The sequence below is a fragment of the Cornus florida genome, unplaced genomic scaffold, assembly GCF_030987335.1.
Source record: "Cornus florida cultivar Cherokee Brave unplaced genomic scaffold, ASM3098733v1 CherokeeBrave_3.0.0_Hap2_Chr10, whole genome shotgun sequence".
Taxonomy (NCBI): Eukaryota; Viridiplantae; Streptophyta; class Magnoliopsida; order Cornales; family Cornaceae; genus Cornus; species Cornus florida.
Window position 1 is genome coordinate 113,983,511 of NW_026775580.1, and position 21,577 is coordinate 114,005,087.

Sequence of the window (21,577 nt, forward strand, 5' to 3'; positions counted from 1 at the left end):
TAGTTTATAATGGCTTTTACATTAAGCCTATATATTTTAAGATTTTCTTGGTGAAATTGCACTAAACTCATCTGTGCGGTAGAAATTTTGTAGGGAATTTTTTTACCGAAGTGGTCATGTGCAATGCATGTGATACATGGATTGATTTTGACAAAAATACCCTTATGGATGCTCATTTTACCCTTAACTAATGATTTCGTAAAAAAAATATATCAACGTTTGGTTGTCACATAGGAGTAATTTGTTATTTTGATAAATTGAGAGTATCTGTTGTTAAAAAATAATAAATGAGTTATTTTGTAACTTTTTGATAGTGCTTTAGGGTGCATTTGGATACATAGGTATAATAATTTTTATTCATATTTGAATTGATAAGGGTAGAAAGGTATTGAGAGGGATAGATATCCATACCTCCCTATCTTTCCATATCATCTCTTTTCTCTCCATTTAACTCATCCAAACACACTTGAACTGTATAATTTGTTTTATTTTCTCTCCCAATCCCTCAAAATCATCTCATCCAAACACACAAGGGTTTAAGTGCAATTTGAATTTTTTTTTCTTGAGCTAAATTTATTAATTATACACATCTGTTGAATTAGTTTTCTTGGATTCGACAACAATTTGCTCTGGCACTTGCTATCACAAAAAAGATACAATACAACTACACATTGCCTATTTAATATGAGTTGGAAAAGAGAAACTCCTACTCCTGCAGACTAAAGTCTCCTTATCAGAATTTGTGTGCACCTCTCTTTAGAATACATGGTCATGTATGGGGAAAAAAATTTATATTATGGGTTAGATAAATAAATAAATATGCGCGTGTGACGAGGAAGAAAACATAACGATTGGGGGACCATAGAAACACCCATACCTTTAATTTGCATTTTGCTATATAATATAAAGAAATCATGTTCACATGGTGGCATGTGATGGGCATGGGATGTTTTTCTATCATTCTTTTCCTTTTTTAATTTTCATTTATTTGTTGCATTTTTTGTTTATTTAATTAATTTTTTGACCCATCTGTTGTAGGCCTGTAGCTAAGCTACCCCACTGCGCACTCACAAGAAAAGCAGGCATTATGTGGGTAAAATGCGCCATGTGTGAGTGAAGTGAACCCTACTCACCCCCCTCCCCTCTCTATAAAGCTGGTAAGACATAGATTATACATGCTAGTGTGGTCCATGATCATTTGTTTGGGCATGGTTCATCTCAACTCCTCCATTGCTCTCTCTCTCTCTCTCTCTCTCTCTCTAAATGTCATTCTTGTACAGTATATATCAACAACCAAATCCACTCATCTAAGCTACATAGTGGAATTAAGATAAGAAGATGAGTTTGTGTGAGATCTGAAGTGAAAATTTAAAAGAATTTTGCAAATCCTGTCATGTTCTTCCACAGCTTTCTTGAACTTCTTCTACCAATTTGATCACTCTGGCTAGAGAGAGATCAACCATGGAAGTTCAAGAAAGCTGTGGGAAAACATGGCAATTCAGGATTTTTTCTGATCAGATGGTGCAGCTGACCATGTGCTTTATCTGCTGCACGCAAGCCAGGTAATTGTCGTATATATCTGTTATGTGTGTGTGTGTATTGTGTTTGTTCCGGTGTGTAATTCAAACCCATTTCATATATATATATGTATTTAGAAATAGAGATTTATATTATATAATTTTTGATAATTCAGTGGAATTACTGCATTTTCTTTTAGAGAAGATGGTTGTGATGTTGAATTGTGATGTAGGTCCGAATTTTTCTGTTAAATTCTCTAATTTGGGTTGAAGAATTGCCTGAATTACTCAAGAAAATTATACTATAATATAAAAACTGAGCTATATATATATACATATATGTTGCAGGGAAGATTCCCTACTTTTTCCCTTTATCAACAATAACTGATAGTAAATCTTATTTGGCTTTTGTTTTTGCTTCTGTTTGTAATGATCTCCTACATTTTTGTGAAAAAGGTCAAACTTTGTCCCTATGTGAAAACCAGCATTTTTTACCCCTATCTCTCTACACATATAGACATACGTATATAAGTTGTAGAAGATATTTATTATTTACCCTTCTCTAAAACAATCACAACCATCATCAGTTGAGGTAAATGAATATGGGAATTTATATCAATACATTACAAAAAAATTCATCTGTTGTGAATATGACAGACCTGTTTAGCTGTTGATCTTAATTAGCTGTCCAACGTTACCACAAACCACAGAATTATTTGTTCCTCCTTTTGTTTTTTTTCTTAGTGTGGGTAATTCGATCTCTGGGACTTATTGTTAATTAATTGTTTGTATTGCATAAAATTCTTTGAATCATTTAAAATCGACAAATTATTATTATTATTTTTTTCTGGAATGTGACAAATTATTCTTGTCCTTTTCATAATTGTACATTATGTTAATGCCCAAAGTTTACAGCTAAATTTGGGGTCAGAATGGTATTTAAGCTTCTTTATTTGCATTTTTTATAAATAGATTTAATTTTGATGATAAACCCTGAATTATATTTTGAATAATTTTTAAAATATTTTACTTACATAAATTTCAATTTTTAGTTTGCATATAATTTTTCACTGCCCTTTTGGATGGCATTCAAAGACCTCAAATATTGAAAGAGGATCATCAAAGGAATCAAAGAAAACATCCAAAAGTACTGAATTTTCAAATGAAATTTGTATATCTTATAAACAACACAAGCACATACATTATATTCAAAAACTTAAACAATCATATGATTACACTCAAAAGGAATGTGAAAATTGCAGGGTTTTTTTTTTTCCTCTCCCCCATTATATGCAAAAAATGTATAACTATGAAGAAATCTGTAAACAGGAAAGGCAAAGGCTAACAAAAAAGTAAATATGTACATGTGTTCTCTCTGAGATGCATGTACTCCTCGATCAGTTTCATTTGTGAATTCAATTCTATCTGTTTACCTTAATTTAATTCTGTTGATCATTTTTTTTTTTAACTATCAAACTTCAATTGTTAACCGCAGATCAATAATTTAGAAATTCGCTGCAATGCTCGGCAAATATTGATCAATTGGGATTTCCCCAGTTGAGCACACAATGAGTGAGCTAACCATATGTAGCTGAAAAAACTCAGAATTGAGCTGCCCACAGGCACACCTTAATTGTTCTTGTACTTTTCTGTTGTTTTCTAAGTTCTCTTTCAATCATCTTTGAAATGTAAGTAAGAAAAAAAAATAATAATAAATAAATAAATAACTCATTAGCTGAATGAATTAGCATGTCATCACCATATTTGGCTCCCCTGATCAGTTTTAATCATCATAGTTCACAATCTGCGCGCATTAAGAATTCCCAAAATTAAAGCACAGAAGGAAATGGGAGGTGAAGTGTTTGATATGTTTTGCCAAATGAATGCAACAATTTTGAATGGTAGGTCCACAAAAATGAGTCTAAATAGGGCAGACAATGAAGCATGGTAGTTCTGTTTACCATGATGCAAATGCTTAAAATAAGCCCCTATTATTATTTCTTTCAGGGTTTTAGGCTCTCTAACTTCTCTCTATGACTATCTAAGTGAACACATAATTTTAAGTAGTAGCTACCTCTTAAACTAGAAGTCTAGAGCACTTGATTGGTTGGGATTTTGAAATATCAGCCGAGCGCTACCCAACACTTGTTGTGCATTTCCAGTTAGATGTCATGCATGTTATTCTCTGCTTCTATGGTTGGTGACTGGCATATTAGATAATAATGAAGAGTGTGTCAAGACTGCAATGGAACTGAACAAATTACGGCTTTCATGTGGTATGAAATAATTATTGTGCTAGTAGGGTGAATTGCATAAATTATGTCAGCTACTGTATTTAATTCTCTCTTTTTTTTTTCTTTTTCTTTTTTTTTTCTTTTTTTATTTAATTTCCCCTCCAGTGGACAATTTTCTATATAAAATTTGGCTCTCTGTCCCTCAACCTAATTTTTTAAATTTTCCACCAAAAATATTTAACCAGATATAGTTTTCTGTCATTGCTTAACTTTGATTATCTCAATTGTCCTACTAGCCATGATTATTCAGTGAATGAAACAAACGTGGATTGGATTGGGAATATAGAGATCTAATTATGACGAAAAGGGTCTTACATAGTTGCCATGACAGGCGGAGGTAACATTCTCAGATTAATCTGGGCTGTGCCTGATTTGGAAGAGATTTTAGAAGACAACAAGTACTAGTGAATGTGCACTAACCAATTATATAAATTAGTACTCAGTTTCTGTGGGTTTCAATGAGACAGATAAAATGAGCCACTGGTAAAATAACTCTTCCTTGTAGAGAGGTTCAATTTTCCCTATTAGACTTCAATCTGTAAACATTTGGAAAAAGACTTCAATCTGTAAACACAATAAGGAATTGGTTGCTCTCTGTTAGGTTTCGATCAATTCAAAGTTGTCGCTACTCTATTCAACCATTGGCGCCTTCTGTTTTGAGTTTGACGTATAGTAGTCTGCGTTTAGGCTTTGTTTTCTGGTGTACCCTTTTTGGTGGGTTCAAAACCTTGTGGCTTGTTTGCTTGTATTCTGTACAGTTCTCTTTCAATAAATTTTTCCTTACAGACAAAAAACGAAAAAAAAAAAAGAAAGAAAAAAAAAAGGAAGAAACTATTTCCAAAGGCTGTCTGCCCTAAAAACTGAAAGAGGAGAACCAATGTATCTGTACCCTCCACAACTAATTGAGGTACCAATAGCTTTTTTTATCCCAGAATTCAAGCAAGTTTTTCGCCTTAATGTGTATCAGCCATGGCTGACCACTTGATATATGTATCACATCAATCCAAACTCTACAGCTAATGAAGTGTACGTTTTGGCCAAGTATCATCCTTTCTACTGTATATATGATGTATGAATTCATGAGAAAGTCAGTCAGTATATACAAGTATTATTGTCTCACAAATGACCTTACAAGCATGAGCTTGGTACCAAAATGCAAGGATTTGTTTAATTGCCTTAAAGAATGCAAATGTTTACATATAAATCCATAAATGCCAACGATACTTTGTGTGTGTGTGTGTGTGGGCGCGCGCATGTGCGTGTAAATAATATGAAAATAGATGGATTTAGAAGAAAACATGGTTGAGAATAGATCAATAGCAAGTGAAAGAGAGAAGGCATGGAGAGACAATAATGGCGTCCCAATATGTTGGAGGAATAGAAGAGTCACGTCACTATTGGGAATTTAAATATTAATATATTGCTTTAGTTGATTGAACAAGACATGATACGAATCTAAAGTGCCCAACAACCATTGATGGGAACTTTGTCTACCATGAAATGGACTTGAGAATAGAGGCAATTTAACTTCCCTTGAGTTCTGTTTTTGACACTATTAAGGTTATTAAAAGAACAATATCACTATATATAATAATATGAACCATCTATAACATTGTTTTTACTTCTCTTGCTTACCATGGCCAATTAAATTTCAAATTTCAAAGAATAGCTAGCTAAAAAAGAATAACTAAGAACTAAGAAATGTCCAACACTTGGCTTTTCAATCACAAAAGAAAAATAACAAAAACAAAACAGACAAACAATTCCGGACCTTTTGACTTGGCCAAGTGGTAGGTAAAAATATATCAGACATTATTTTAATCACACTGATCCCATATAATTAATTAACTTTAAACCTTCATTATTACTTATAATCAAGCAATTGACCCTCTAAAGTAAAGCAGATAAAAAAATTATTCCACCATACATAATACTAAAAAAACAATAGAAAAGGTGCTTTTAAACAACACTTGGTGCTTTCTCCATCATAACACAAGAACATAAACTCTAATTAAGGAATCTTACAGCGAAAAGAGGAGAAGTTCATTATATACATATACATATATATATATGTTTGTGTGTGTTATAGTAATGAGCTTAATGCTCCGTTTGATAGGAAGGAAAATTAGATGAAAGGGAGAGAAGAAAGGAAGGATGAGACATCCATACGAAAGAGAATATGAACTTTTATTGGTTACGAGAGAAAAGAGATAATTTTAAATTATTTTTACTATTATACCCATCCCTTTGAAAAAAAAAAAAAAAGGACAACATTCCTTAATCAATCATAGATTGTCAATTACAAATTGTTAAGAAAAAGATAAATTGAAATGATCATTGTAAATTTTAATAATTCTACACTCCATTAAAATGATTCTTGTAAATTAAAAGGGGCACAGAACAAGGTTAAGAAATAGCTTGTGTAAGAGCTACAATTGTTTCAGCCGGAGTAGCGGTATTGGAAACATCCTTGGGGAATTGAATCAAACAAATAATGCTCCAATTGAAAGGTCCTTACCGGAATACGTTGGCAGCCACTTTGATTCATTCGTTTCCAATTTTCTTCGACTCATATATATATATATATCACATGAATCAAATCAGTGTATAAAAACTGCGGACATTAATAAACTGATTGATCATATTTATATGTGTATATCACATGAATCAAATCAGTGTATAAAAACATCACATGAATCAAATCAGTGTATAAAAACTGCGGACATTAATAAACTGATTGATCATATTTATATGTGGATCGTATATGTATAGAGTGATAGCATAAATTCATCATATTTATATTTGATCATATTTATATGTGGATCTATGTATATGTATAGGGTGATAGCAAGACGCGGAGAGATTGGGAGTTCTTCTTGATAGGGTTTTGCGTTTGTTTTCTCTCATGTCTTCCGCACAAATTTGGGCGGATTGAGCGGATGAATATTTGTAAAGGAGGGATGAGTTATCCTTCCTATTTTCCCCTCTCTGTGTCTCTTTCTTACCGAATAAAGAAACTTTGTTCTTTCCCTCCTATTTTCCTTCCACCCTTCTTCTTATCAAAGGGAGGATAAAAGAAGATTAAGATGTAACATCTTCATATCTTCATAAAACAATAAACAGTGGCCCATGTATGGATTCTGATTGCTGCTGTTAGAGCTCTGCCAATCCAGCTAAGTTTACATCCCAGTCGCCTCTGTAAATACAGCTATACAAGTTTAAATATACAAACACCCAAACGGCCACTTAATGCAGAATACTTGTAATCAAACACAAAGCTTTCTATGGAAGTAACTTCTTTTTTTTCCCCTTTTTTGGGCACAGGTCTTGGTATGATTCTTAATAAAACCATGTTTTAAATAGAATCCAAACAGAAAAACCATGTTTTAAATAGAATCCAAACAGAAAAACCATGTTTACTGAGAAAAAAAAAAAAAAAAAGAACAAAACAAAGCCCATAATCTGATCTTAATGCATGCATCATAGTCATAACATGACAACCATATGTTTCTTGCAGTAATCTAGACCAGCAGTTTTTTCCAACATAGTTGTTGTTACTATGACTAAGAAAAACCCTAATTTTTCTTGTACTAGTTTCTCTTCTGCAAAACTTTTAAAGTTCAACTGGGTTTTTTTTTTATCCCGAGGTGAAAAGAACAATTAGTTTGTCAGACTAACCAGATAGTTATGTTATATTCTTTTTTCATAAAAAGCTTTACCTAAACTTTGTAGGTTTCATATGAATGGCTTTAAAATTTGGTTGAAATAAGTTGGTGGGGAGTTCCATAGGAGAAAAGGCAATGCCAGCCCTTGTTGTCCATGTAACATTCAATACAAGGAAATTGTTCATTCTTCTTGTGCCCACAAAAAATGCACAAAACTGGTAAATTAATATTAGTGAAAATTTCAGTCATGCTCACTTATGGAGTAACACATGCTTTGAGTTAAGCTTTCTTTCTTTTCTAAATTATAAATGACAGCTATAATTAATTGCTTCCTAGATGAAGGAGTTGGTGACATGTTATTTTGGAATATTTGATGGTAGTCATGCACATACCTGAGCCAGTTCATCTTTTGGCTGCAATGGAACCTAAAGAAAAACCTTGCATTAGAATATGAAAAGAAAGACAAAAATATATCATTTACAAAGGAATTAACCAATATTCCCTCTACAGTCATAGCCATTCACTGAATCCTTCCCATCATTTGGATTTGTATATATTCATGGAGGGGAGAGAAAATTTACCACATATATATATATATATATTTGAAGGGTAAATTTAATTTGTTAAGTGAGTAGATATTTTGTAGCTGGGTAGGGGTGTGTGTATGAGAGAATAAATTGCATCATAGACGGCATCTATAAAACAGATTATCACTCACTGATCATGGTAAAAAACAACTCCAATAATTCTTTTTGCTAGCATTGACAACATGAACACATTAAATCAACCAAAAAAAGGACTACATATGTAACTGATCATTGTTTACATTAATCACCAAACTTTAACTCAACCAATTCCAAGAATTCTGTTTACCTGATAAGATTAAATCAAATCAAATCAGTAGAAGTTTGGAGGAAAAAAAAATTATGTAACTCTTCATTGAAAATTAGACTGATAAAACAAAATAAAATTAAAAGTAAACATCCACAATATGTACCTGCAAAAAAATCTATTGGATCTCCCCCATATCAAACGCTATGGTGTACCATGAAGTACCAATAGAGATGACACAAATCAGCCCATCTTATAGTACTGTACATGAAGATTCTACCCACTGTCAGTATATTGTAATCAGAAAAACTGTGAATTATCAAGATTGCATCAGATGATTCAGAGAATAGTGAAAAAGAATTCTACAAGTTACCGATATATAGGACAGATCAGGAAACCATGCAAATAATACCAAATCTGATGTTGAAATTTTCATTTTTCTTTGATCCTCTCTGTATCTTCCCACAGCTTTATTGAACCGCAACTACTGAATCAGGTATGATATATTGATGATGCAGTTCAAGAAAGCTGTGGAAGAATACAAAGACAACCAATTCCTCTATCTTTGGGTATGATGGGTGAAAGCTGCCATACATATCTCACCCTCAAACCCTAACAGGGTTTCTAGAGAGAGAAACAGGGAGAGAGATATATTTGTATAGAGAGAGAAAATGGGGTGTAGTGTAGGTTTAGGGGAAGGGGAGTGGGGCAGTATTTATAGAACGATTGAGGTCTTTTACCACCAATCCCAAGAAGAATAAGAAAACTGAATCTTTACCCTTTTTTCCACCTATTAATTAAAAGCTGACTACAATTCATCCCATTAACCTAAAACACAATTGTATAATACTGACATACCTATAAAGTCCATCAAAATATGTGCGGCCGGGATGCAACCGGCCGGATCCGACGGTTAAAGTTACCCTAATGGGGGCACAGTAAGGGTCCCACCCCAGATCTGTCCATTTTATAAAGGACGAAATCCCACCCCCTACGCGCCTTAGCCCTAATTGCATTGCAAAGTTTCAATTTTTTCTTTTTTTACTGTGATAAAGTACGTACTCACACTCAACTGATCACATGCTTTAAATTGACTGTTGCTCTAAAAGAGAAAAACCAATTAGAGCAAAAGTTTCTATGGTGAAATATGTTTAGTTTTGAGCCTGATTTGTAGTTGTGATTACTGATGTAATGAATTCAGATAAATATTGATATAAATTAATGATTTAATATAGATAGGTAACGATTTAATATAGATAGGTAACGATGTCGAATTCTTAAAAAGTAATTACGAACCATCAATTAATACGCCGAACCATGATTTTGTATATGTTCTTTGTATGAGAACATAATTAAAATCACATCCCCAAGCACCAGCAGGAGTTGATCGGATATGAGTAAATTTTGGGTCTGTTCTTTGTTTTTTCTTTTTATTGCCTAATCATATCCAATCTGTAAAGTAATTGATGGGATTGAATTCAATTTTCACGGATCAAAAAGAATCTGATTGGATTAATTTTAATATATAATATTTAATATTCAATTGTATTTATGTTAATGAAAAATGATGTCATAATGACATCTGTCATTCCATATTTACATAGAACAGTAGAATATCTCGTATTTAGACCTAATAAGGTGAATGGTGTACTTTTGAGAATGATAGAAAAGGCAACTAGAGCCCTAAGTGCCCATGTTTGAGGGGAGGGAAAAGAGACAAACGGGAGAAAAGATTATGGACTTGTTTAGTTCAGTTGTTTTTCATAACAATTACAAATATCTATTTGGTTTATTTGTTTCTCAAAAATATTGATTGAAAGCTCAGTTCTAAAAAGTGTGATTTTTTTTTTTTTTTTATAGAATAATAAAAGATAATTTTTTAAAATACTTTTTTGTCTAAACAGACTTTATTATATTTTTCTTTAGTAAGGGGAGATAGTAATGCTCTGTTTGGTAAAAAAAGAAGGAAGAAGAGTGGATGGAAGAGGAGAAAAAAGAAACAAATTATCTTTGTTGGGTAGAAGGTAGACAAGAAAGAAGAAAAAAAAGGTAGACAAGAGATAAGAAAAAAGAGGACGGATGACTCCTCTACAATTTTTTATCCTCCAAAAATGGGCGAAGACACCAAAGAAGAAAGATAAGACTATTATAAATGTTTTTAAATTACAAAACTTTCCTTAAACTCTTTTCTTCTCTAGTAACAAACAAAATAAGACATTGTCTTATTCTTTTCTCTTCCATCTAACCAAACAGAAAGAAGGAATGACACAATATTTCTTAACCATGTTTTATTTATCTCTTTTTTGACACAATCTCTTCTCTGTAGATGTTTTTATTTATCTTTTTCTCTTTCCATTTCATCTAATTTTCTTCCATCCTATCAAACTAAGCATAAAAGAAGAATCAAATGATGAATGAGGCATTGTTTTTCACCGATCATTTTACTTCTATTTAACAGTGATCCTAAGGGGAATGAGAATAGGTGAAGGCGTATGCCAAACTCCTCAAATTTAAGTTAAATTCAAGTCCTATACAATATTGAAGAGGTGAAGTCAAGTAATAAATGTGAAAAAAATAATAATAATAATGAATATATTTTTTTAGAAGTAAAACAAGAAGAAATGAATATTTAAGTGTTGTGCGTGAAGTGAAAAGTGTGCACACATTCTGTCAATGCGAGTTGGAATGAGTTTTATTTGCTTAAATTAAAATGAAATTAGTCCTAAATGAAATGAAATTTTGTTCTTGTTCTCACATGGAGGCATGTGAGCGTAACCTACCGTGGATTCGTGTGTAAAAGTGACATGCACCCCGTTTTTCCCGGAAGGAGGTCGCCCTGTCGGGTATGGCTGTTGTAGCCATTGCCACTTCTAACTTCTAACTTCTCTCTCTATCCTCTACTCGATACTAGCAGACTCCCATACCCTCCATTTACACAAAAAAAAAAAAAAATTATATATATATATATATAAAGAGATAAATATAGATTTTTAATTCATCGTTTGTAATATATCACCGAATATACATACAAGTATTTAATTCCTCCGTATTAAAATATATTTATAATATTTCACCCAATACATGTAGTCCTCTCAATATAATTATATACAGAAACTATTTAATTAAGCATGGGCAATGAGTACGCATATGTATAAATACCAATGTCTATGTGGAAAAGAGAAAAGATGGACACGTTAAGAGCCATGGAAGTTGCTGTGTAAGTTAGCTGGCAATCACTGATTTAGGATGTCTTTTCCATTAACCTAATCATCATTTGATTTGAAAACACTAAAGACTTTTTTTTTTTTTGGTTCACCACTAAAGACTATTTGTTTTGAGGAGAAAAGTGATAAGAGGATACAGTACTTATCCTCATCAATGATTATCTTTAACAAATGAAAAGATAGAGAATATGATAATAATTTGAATTCTTGTAGTAATAGTTGTAATTACTAAATTATTTTTCTTTTATAACTTTTGCCACGAAAAAGTAAAACGGTTGTGACCGGGAGGAACAGAAAACATTTCCCCCACCCTCCCTAATGTTTTCTCTTGCCATCAGTTTCCTCCTCCACATACTTGGCACACGTATTATTAGTGCAGATTGTTGAAAAATAATAAAAATGTTTGTGGAGAAGTAGTGCTTAATATATTTTTTTATAAATATAGATTTTTTTGTAAACTCATACTCTAATTTTATATCTGTCTCTGTTTATCGAGACAATAATTACCTTGGAATTCTTATTTTAAAATATATAAAAAATACCATTAGATTACAACACTTATATTATATTTCTTTTACAAATATATATACATACATATATATATATTTATAAATTTTATTATTATTATTTTAGTTTTGAGTTAAGCAAGTACTCACAAGACTTACTTTATGAACGAAAATGATTCTCAAGCTAAAACAATTAACAGAGACTCTAACAGGTTCATTTTTAGCCATTGGATGTATTTTAATTAATTCATGTGAAATTAGTGTGGATTCCACATCGCGTGGCCACAAATGACTCGGTTAGAATCTTCAGCTAGTTATTTCTAACCATATATATTATGTTTTTTTTATAAGTCTCACCTGAAGAAGGTGAGACTTATGATCCATTCATATAGATTTTACATCTATCATCCAGAAAATATTTTAGTGAAATATCATGTACAGTCAAAATTAATCACTATTGTCAACTAATAGAAGGATGAGAGCCAAGCAATACCACTAATACTAAGAAAAAAAGGGAACATTAGTTGCTTCGTATAATGGTGAGGTGTTCAATCTTTCTTTCTTTCTTTCTTTTTTTCTTCTTCTTGTTAAACAAGAATGTCAGTATGTTGTTACAAGAGAGAGAGAGAGGGTGTAAGATTCGAATATAGATTCGTGAAAACGGAACAGGAGCAACGCAATCATTCAGGCAACAAAATATTTATAAGATGTTCAAACTTTAAAATAATACAGCTCAACTCATGAAAAAGATATTCACTATGCTATATGCATGCCCAACTAATAGAAATATACAATTTTATGAAATTGATCCCACTTATTTTTAAATACTAATCTCAAGTCTCAACTAATACGGAGCATAATTTTTGTTTTGAAACGTGTGAGGCACCTAATATATACTCCTAACTGGTGAATGAGGTGAGAGTTTAAAAATAGACAGTAAAAAGTAAGAGTGGGTTAGATAAGAGGTAAATACATATATACCTGTGGTATACCCAAAATACAAACAAGTTATGAATGAGAAGCAATTTTGTACGTGTACAAGTCGGGGGACAATCGTATGGAAATTCATGTACTCTTTTGTCAGTATATCACTGAAACTATCCAAACACAGACACACATGCCCGACATGATTGAAAGTGGCTTTGTCCGTTTGATTTAACCCACAACTTTGTCTTTCCCTTTCCCAATTACTAACCATGCTTTTTCAACAACTTTCTCAAAAATAATTTGCCATTTTCAGTGGGCAGATGGTTTAATATGCAAATTATGTGACCAAAATATTTTCAACACCGTGGGCCTTGGAGCCCAAAACACTCCATGATTTGCTCTAAGGCCCGTATATGGTGTTCTTAGTCAAACACAATACATATATATACGTGTATAATACGCATAAATATATATATACACACATATAGATAGGATTTCAATTTCTAACCAAAATTTGGGTAGTAATGGACTCGAGGAGACAGTTGATGAAATGTGTTGTTTGTGGACATTGGTACAACAATTTAATGCATATGCAACATGCGAGTTTGATTATGTCTGAAATTAGTATGGAAGTTGAATGAACTCCATTACAAGAAGAAAAGGTCGGTATGGTTAGGTAACTAACAGCTGATCATTTGCATTTTTAAAACTGAATGATTTCGAAATCATAACCATTTTACAAGTTGTCTTAAAAAGATATAACGAATTCAGCAAGTTGTGTCAAAAAAAAAAAAAAAAAAAAAAAGATTTATATAAATATTTATATAAAGGTAAGCTATAAATATGTACCTGTGATTGAAGTCAGATTGTGAATGTGTGTGTAGACAGTGTAAATGTTACAAGAAAAACAAAAAAAAAAAAATACTTCCTATAAGATATTTGTGAAACATGGATGACGGATTGCTCAAATTTTATAATTATATTTTTTTTTTGTGTGTGTGAAAAAGCCATGAGTTAAGCTTTCTAGTGTCATAAAAGTCACTACTTACATTACATCTGTTTTTTTAATAATAATAATAAAATAAAATAAAAAGTTTTAGGAACCATCCAAATAGTTTTGCCTCCCAATAGAAATAGGGTTGGCTCAACCTTAACTCGAAATCGGGTTGGGTTGGGCCAGTCCGAATTCTATAGGGGAAACTCTTATCTTCTGTACTAGAGCTAAGTCCTAGTCGTAGTCATACAAATGACATCCCAAGTTTTCAAAATCAACAAATTATACGACAAAAGTGTATATGTATGTATATACATACATACATATATATATATATATATATATATATATATATCCTCATGTATATACAAAACAATAAGTTATCTACCACACAATACATGCTCAAAGTTCTCAACTATAATGGCATGTAATATGTCAAATTCATAAAGCGTATCAACATAACTACATCTACGACATCGATGCATAAAGTCCAATTATGTAAACGTACAAACAAATCCACATCACATATCGATTTCATAATGTGAATAAACATAAATTACAACTATATTATCAATACATAAAGTTCTCTTATGTAATTATAAATCAAGTTCTAATTTCATGATTTAATTATCAAAACAACTTCAATTATACAATTAAAGTCACATCAACAAATAGAAGTTCACTAATCAAATTAATGTAAAATATAAGATTTCAAAACATGTCCAAATGAAGTAAGTTTAACATATGTTGAAGATTAAGTTAAGGCCTAATTTAATATCATGTCTTAGCCTAATTAAATCAATTGAATAATTACATAGAAATTAATTAAATAAAAATAATTAATTTCTCTAGATTTCAAACCTACTCCAAATGACTTCAATTAATTATATGTCAAAGATCATATCATGGTTATTACATACATCAAGTCAAAAACATAATCAAATAAGTAGAGCAATTAAATAGAATTTAATTAAACTAAAATAATTAAATCCCTAGATTATAAAACAACTCCAAATGATTCAAAGTAATTATATACTAAAGAACAAGTCGTGGTCATTACATATATCAAGTTAAATACGTAATTAGATCAATAGAATCATTAAATAAATATTAATTAATTCATTTAATTAAAATCTCTAAGTTTCAAAACTCATCCAAATATTCTAAAATTAATATATGTTAAAGATCGCATCAAGACCTAACTTACAAAACTTAATTTAAATCAAAGCAACACATAAATAAAAATTAATAAAATTAATTAATTAATTTCTCTAGATTTCAAAACAACTTTAAATGATTTCAAATTAATACAAGTTATAGATCAAGTCATGGTCATTCCAAATATCATGTCTTAGCTTAATTTCATGCTAAGTACTACTACCAACAAACTTTAAATTAAGTTAAAGACATGCATACAAATTATATTAAGCTACAAAAGTATTTAAAACACTAAGATTATAAACATATATCACCCCCTACCTCAAAAGAGGATTGTTCTTCTTGAATCTAAGGGAAGCAAATGAGTTTCAAGAATTCCTTCAAGGGTTATGTAGAGGAAGGTGAGACAAAGTTTTTGTATTTCAAGCTTTTAGGTCAAACGTGAGTGGAAAGAGATCAAAACCAAGGTTTTAAGCCTAGGTTAAGCTTTCCTTCAATGGTGGCTAAGGGTTTTTGTGAGGAAGAAGCTTAATTAGTGGAAAAAGATGTATTCCTCCACTAACTAAGCTTGTTGGTCAAACACACACACATACACTACCTCTCTCACACACACAAATTGTAAGACAAATTTTGGAGCCTACACTTGTCACTAATCCAACCATCCATTCCAGGCTTAATCTTAAGCCTACACTTGTCAACCATCCAAGCCAATAAGTGCACCTATCCTAGGTCAACAAGTGGGTGAATCCTAACCCTCCACATGTCATCATCCAAGGCTCCCAAGTGTGAACCAATGAGATGACAACAAGTAGACCAATGAGAGTGTGACATTTGTCACACCCTTTGAAAATTACAAAAAGGTCCTTCACCAAAATATCTTCCAAATTAAATTGTAAAATGATCCTTAAGACAAAAATTAATTACAAAATTTAATTACATTAAAACCCCAAAAATAAATAATATTTCCGAAGAAATCATGCATTCATGCCCTTTATAAAAAAGTAAGCAACTAGCATGCTTTTCTACAAAAGTAAAAAATACACTTGTCATGAAAATTAAATATCATGGATGCATGCAAAACCGTAACAAAATCCGAGCACAAAAAGTGAGGTTATGCGAAGAAAACCGAAATTGGGAAAAAAACGAAAAACCAAAAAAAATAAAAATGCCGAAAAAATGAAAGTGTGAAAATGACACGGTCCTCACAAGGATATTGTCAATTCAAAAGAAAGAATCTCGAAAACTATTACCAAGTACTCGAAACAACACAAGGTGACAAAACCCGAACTCGAAAAGGAAAAATCAACGAAAAAAGAAAATCCATATAATTTGAGAAAATGGAAAGGAAGAAAAATGACCGAGTCATTACAACCTACCCTCTTTAAAGAGATTTCGTCTCCGAAATCAGGAATGCCCTGAGGAAAACCAAACTGGGACCGAACACAAGGTCAGACCAAAGGACCGATCATAAAGTGGTAAAGGACAACTCCAAAAACCTTAAGATCAAAAGAAGGAACACGAAACCACGAACTGAGAGACACCTCTCAAAACGGACCGAGAACTAACCCAACTTCAAACACCAAAAGTATCCCCAAGACAACGACACGTCGAAACAAGAACCCTAGTCAAAAGTGACATGGCAGAAAGAGTAGTGACCAGAACCCGCCCACAACGTACTCAAGTGCGTGGTAACAACGATAACATCTAGTGCCCACCCACACTTACTCGTTAATAAGGTAGCTTAGACAGCAACTAGTACTCGCCTACAATACACAACTTGGTACGGTAGCATGACAGTATAAGGCACTAACTCACAACTTGCCCCAATTTTTCGATACAAATGACATCAATGTCGAAAATAATTATTACCATTACGGGAACCAGGCATTTTATGAGAGTTGGGATAGCTAATCCCAAAACTCTGATACCAATATCATAGGCACCGGGCCTAAGGCCTTAAATCCTTAATGCAAGTAGAACCAGTAACTCTTTCTCAAGACCAGCTCCTACCACAAATGGAATCCCAACACTACATGAAATAAGATAACAACGTAATGGATAGCCCCACTGTTACCCGTTATGAGACATTAACAAGAAGACCCTCTATCCAAGATACCGACGAGTTCGATGGGAACTCTACATGATTCTACCAGAACCCTAACACAATGCCCCAAGCCTCCAAGGACAAGGGAGAGTAATTAATTGCACCAACGCAATTAATTATACGGAACCGCTCACATCCCAACCGTAGCTCGTAATAGCTATCTAAGGAAACGCAAGAAGGATCCTAAGCAAACATACCTATCAAATCCTAAAATCATCACTCTAAGAAGACAAGACACGAGAACCTGGTCGTTGAGGCTCACAAAGCCAACTCCTAACTCCCCAAGGAAGGACTCGAGTCAACCCTGACTCATCGCCCCATGACGCTAGAAACAAAGACCTCAATGATGTCATCACGTCAAGGTTACCACAAAACCCCAAATTATGATACCAACACCTCAGACAACCTATGACCATGTCATGAAGCCACGAAGGAAAAGAAGATGAAACGGTGCCTCCACGGCCCAGGTCTCATTCCACCAGACAATGACTGTAACTTTATGCTCACCTAAGCCCTGATGAGAAGACTCTCTACGAGTCGAGACCATGACGTTATAACCGTGAAAAAAGAAATGAGGTCAATAATAACACAAGTTATCATGACCGAAAATAACTCACTCCGTGAGTACATGAAACATATAGCACGTCAATGTATGCATTATACAGTCATGTTAAAACAAATAAACATATACAACATGCTAAGACGAATAAGGTAAGCTTCTAAACAAATTGCCACATAAGCACTTAAATATGAATTCACATCAAACATGTTAAAAAGAGGCACCTAAACACATAGCATGATAACATATGTGAAAAAAAACCATAGGTATGAAGACGCATGTCACATACCATCATGTGAGGCAACTAAAGGGAAATGTTTAAAAGCTTCCAAACACACAAGCACGTAAACATATTATAATACCAAAACATGTTAACAAGTAGCATATAAACACGTAAAACATAGCAACAAAAACATAATATGCACCCAAAACCCGTCGTTCTAAGGTTTTTGAACCTAGGAGCTCTGATACCACTTATGACGACCCTGATTTTTCAAGCCAGTGCATCCTATGATGACCCGAAATTTGATCCGATAACGGATCCCAAATACGAAAGTGAAAAAAAAAAAAAAAAAACCAAGGTCTTTAGAGATGTAGATCACCTCTAAGATACCAAAGTGACCTTCCATGAAGTCACGGAACTCAAAGAGAACAAAAGAGGAAACGAGGGTCAAAACAGGAAAACTCCGTTAATCAAGGATAAAATGGTCAAATTACAAATAAAAAGGGAAAATTTAACTCCAAGAAAGTCGAATGAGGTCCATGCAACTTAATCTAATCATTTCATAACATTCTAAAAGTATCTAAGAATATTGTCCAACAATCCCACAAAATGCCCATTACGGGTTCAAGCAAAATCCGACACTATTTCACTAAAATATTAAGAACTCCCATTGTAATTTGAATCTAAGAATGGTATTGGTACCATTGGAAAGCTGACTCAAAATTCTTAAATTTAAGCTCAAAAATGACCCCATTTGGATCGGAAATGAAAAAAATATGACCGTTTGAAATCAGAGCAACAAAGCTGATACAGAAACTAAAAGGCAGGTGTGTCCGAGGCATTTAGGTTGACCGAAATGAACCCAGACTCACCAAAAATCTAGAATTTGAGGAAAAATCACTTCGATCATCTGAAATGAAGAAACAGTCAACCAGTTATGACCCAAACAGTACATTAGCTATTGGAAAATGAATTTTTACTGTTCAATTAATTTTAAAAAGCCACCGGTCGACTGAAATGGTATTTCGGTCATCCGAAACACCTCGGATACTGCAGAAAATTCTGCTAAACTTCAAAAATCTGCAATGTAACCTATAAGATTCATTCTACCCTCATGCATAGGTTAAAAATCGGAATTTAAAGAAGTATGAGCATGTCAAGAAGCGTAATTTCCATATTGAATTATGTTGCAATTACTTAAGGCCTCATTACCAATCAATTACAAAATATCATATATCAAACCTAAAAAATTTCACAATATTGCTTCCAAGGGCAATTTACAATACTAAAGTACACAAATGTAAACGAAGTGTTGTTTGACCATTAGCCACACCTCATACATATAAAATGAGTGCCAAAAAGTGTACCTAGGTACACGTTATATACTTCAAAGTAAAAACGACATATTGAACCTAACTAAGTATTACAACTTCATAAGTAAAACTTAAATATGCTAACACTTGCATATGAGCGAAAATACATTAGAAGTACTCCATATTAACAAAACAACCTAGGGATGTTGTACGTCCTGAAACCACGCCTTCTTGCCTGAAACAAATCGCATTCAGCGGGGTGAGTAACTTACATTACTCGTAGGAAATGGACATGCGTATAACATAAGTTTTACAAGTTTTGCAAGTTAATATAAATTGATCCATGTGGTTCATGCCACCTAACGTCTATATCCAAAATGAGACTAAGGGATCATCCTAAACTACTTTAGCACATCATCTACATAAATCACAAGGTTAACTTAATTAAACCACATTGGGATATCTAATACAACACAACAAGTTATGACTTCTTAATATTATCAACTTGGAAACAAAAGTACAAAATTAACTAAAGTGGTTCATACCACCTAATGTCTATATTCCAAATGAGTCAATAGGATCATTCATAAGCTACATTAGAACAATTCAACATAAATCACAATATTTATGCAAGTAAGTAACATTGCAACATCCAACAAAACGCAATAAGATATAAATTCTCAAGGCTAGCAACTTGAAATTTAAAATGTGAAAGCAACTAAAGTGGATATATTTAACAAAATTGAAAAGTCCAAAATATCGCAACAAAGTATAAATTCTCAAAGTTATCAACTTGATATTTGAAATGCGAAATCAATAAAGGTGGATATATTTAACAAAATTGGAAAGTCCAAAATATCGCAACAAGGTATAAATTCTCAAAGTTATCAATTTGAAATTTAAAATGCAAAATCAACAAAGGTGGATATATTTAACAAAATTAAAAAATCCAAAATATTGCAACAAGGTATAAATTCTCAAAGTTATCAACTTGAAATTTAAAATGCGAAATCCACAAAGGTGGATATATTTAAAAAAATTGGAAAGTCAAAAACATCGCAAAAAGGTATAAATTCTCAAAGTTATCAACTTGAAATTTAAAATGCGAAATCAACAAAAGTGGATATACTTGGACATCGAATCGAATCAAACCGATGCAGAGTTACTTTCGAGTTACTAGCCCATGGTTAACCTTACCTATGTGCGCACTAGACTGTAGGGGGAACTCTTATCCCCCGTACTAGAGCCAAGCCCTAGCCGTAGTCATACAAATGACATCCCAAGTTTTCAAAATCAACAAATTGTGCATCAAAAGTATATATATATATCTTCATGTATATACTAATCAATAAGCTATCTATCATGCACAACAAAATTTTGAAAACACACAATACATGTTCTAAGTTCTCAACTATAATGGCATGTAATATGTCAAATTCATAAAGCGTATCAACATGACTACATCTACGAGATCAATATATAAAGTCCAATTATGTAAACGTACAACAAGTCCAAATCACATATCGATTTCATAATGTGAATAAACATAAATTACAACTATAACATCAACAAATAGAAGTTTACAAATCAAATTAATGAAAAATACAATATTTTAAAACATATCCAAATGAAGTAAGCTTAACATATGTTGAAGATTAAGTTAAGGCCTAATTTAATATCATTTCTTAGCCTAATTAAATCAATTGAATAATTACATAGAAATTAATTCATACAAGTTATAGATCAAGTCATTGTCATTCCAAATATTATGTCTTAACTTAATTTCATTCTAGGTATTACTACCAACAAACTTTTAAATTAAGTTAAAGATATACATAAAAATTATATTAAGCTACAAAAATATTTAAAACACTAAGATTATAAACATATATCACCCCCTACCTCACAAGAGGATTGTTCCTCTTGAATCCAAGGGAAGTAAAGGAATTTCAAGAATTCCTTCAAGGGTTATGTAATGGAAGGTGAGGCAAAGTTTTTGTATTCCAAGCTTTTAGGTCATATGTGAGTGGAAGGAGATCAAAGCCAAGGTTTTAAGCCTAGGTTAACCTTCCTTCAATGGTGGCTAAGGGTTTTTTGTAAGGAAGAAGCTTAGTTAGTGAAAAAAAGATGTATTCCTCCACTAACTAAGCTTATTGGTCAAACACACACGCACATACACTACCTCTCTTACACACACAAATTGTAAGACAAATTTTAGAGTCTACATTTGTCACTAATGCAACCATCCAGTATAGGCTTAAT

General features: G+C 32.5%; 2 long non-coding RNA genes across 2 annotated transcripts; one reads left to right on the plus strand and one right to left on the minus strand.

Annotated features, from left to right (window-relative positions):
* The first annotated feature begins 833 nt into the window (after positions 1-833).
* LOC132277326 (uncharacterized) lies at positions 834-3,926 on the plus strand. The gene is made up of 2 exons (XR_009471013.1): positions 834-1,562; positions 3,013-3,926. It is a non-coding gene; the product is annotated as an uncharacterized LOC132277326 (long non-coding RNA).
* Positions 3,927-6,155: 2,229 nt separating this feature from the next.
* LOC132277325 (uncharacterized) lies at positions 6,156-8,977 on the minus strand. The gene is made up of 2 exons (XR_009471012.1): positions 8,681-8,977; positions 6,156-8,568 (listed from the first exon to the last, which is right to left on the minus strand). It is a non-coding gene; the product is annotated as an uncharacterized LOC132277325 (long non-coding RNA).
* Between the last annotated feature and the right edge of the window lie 12,600 nt (positions 8,978-21,577).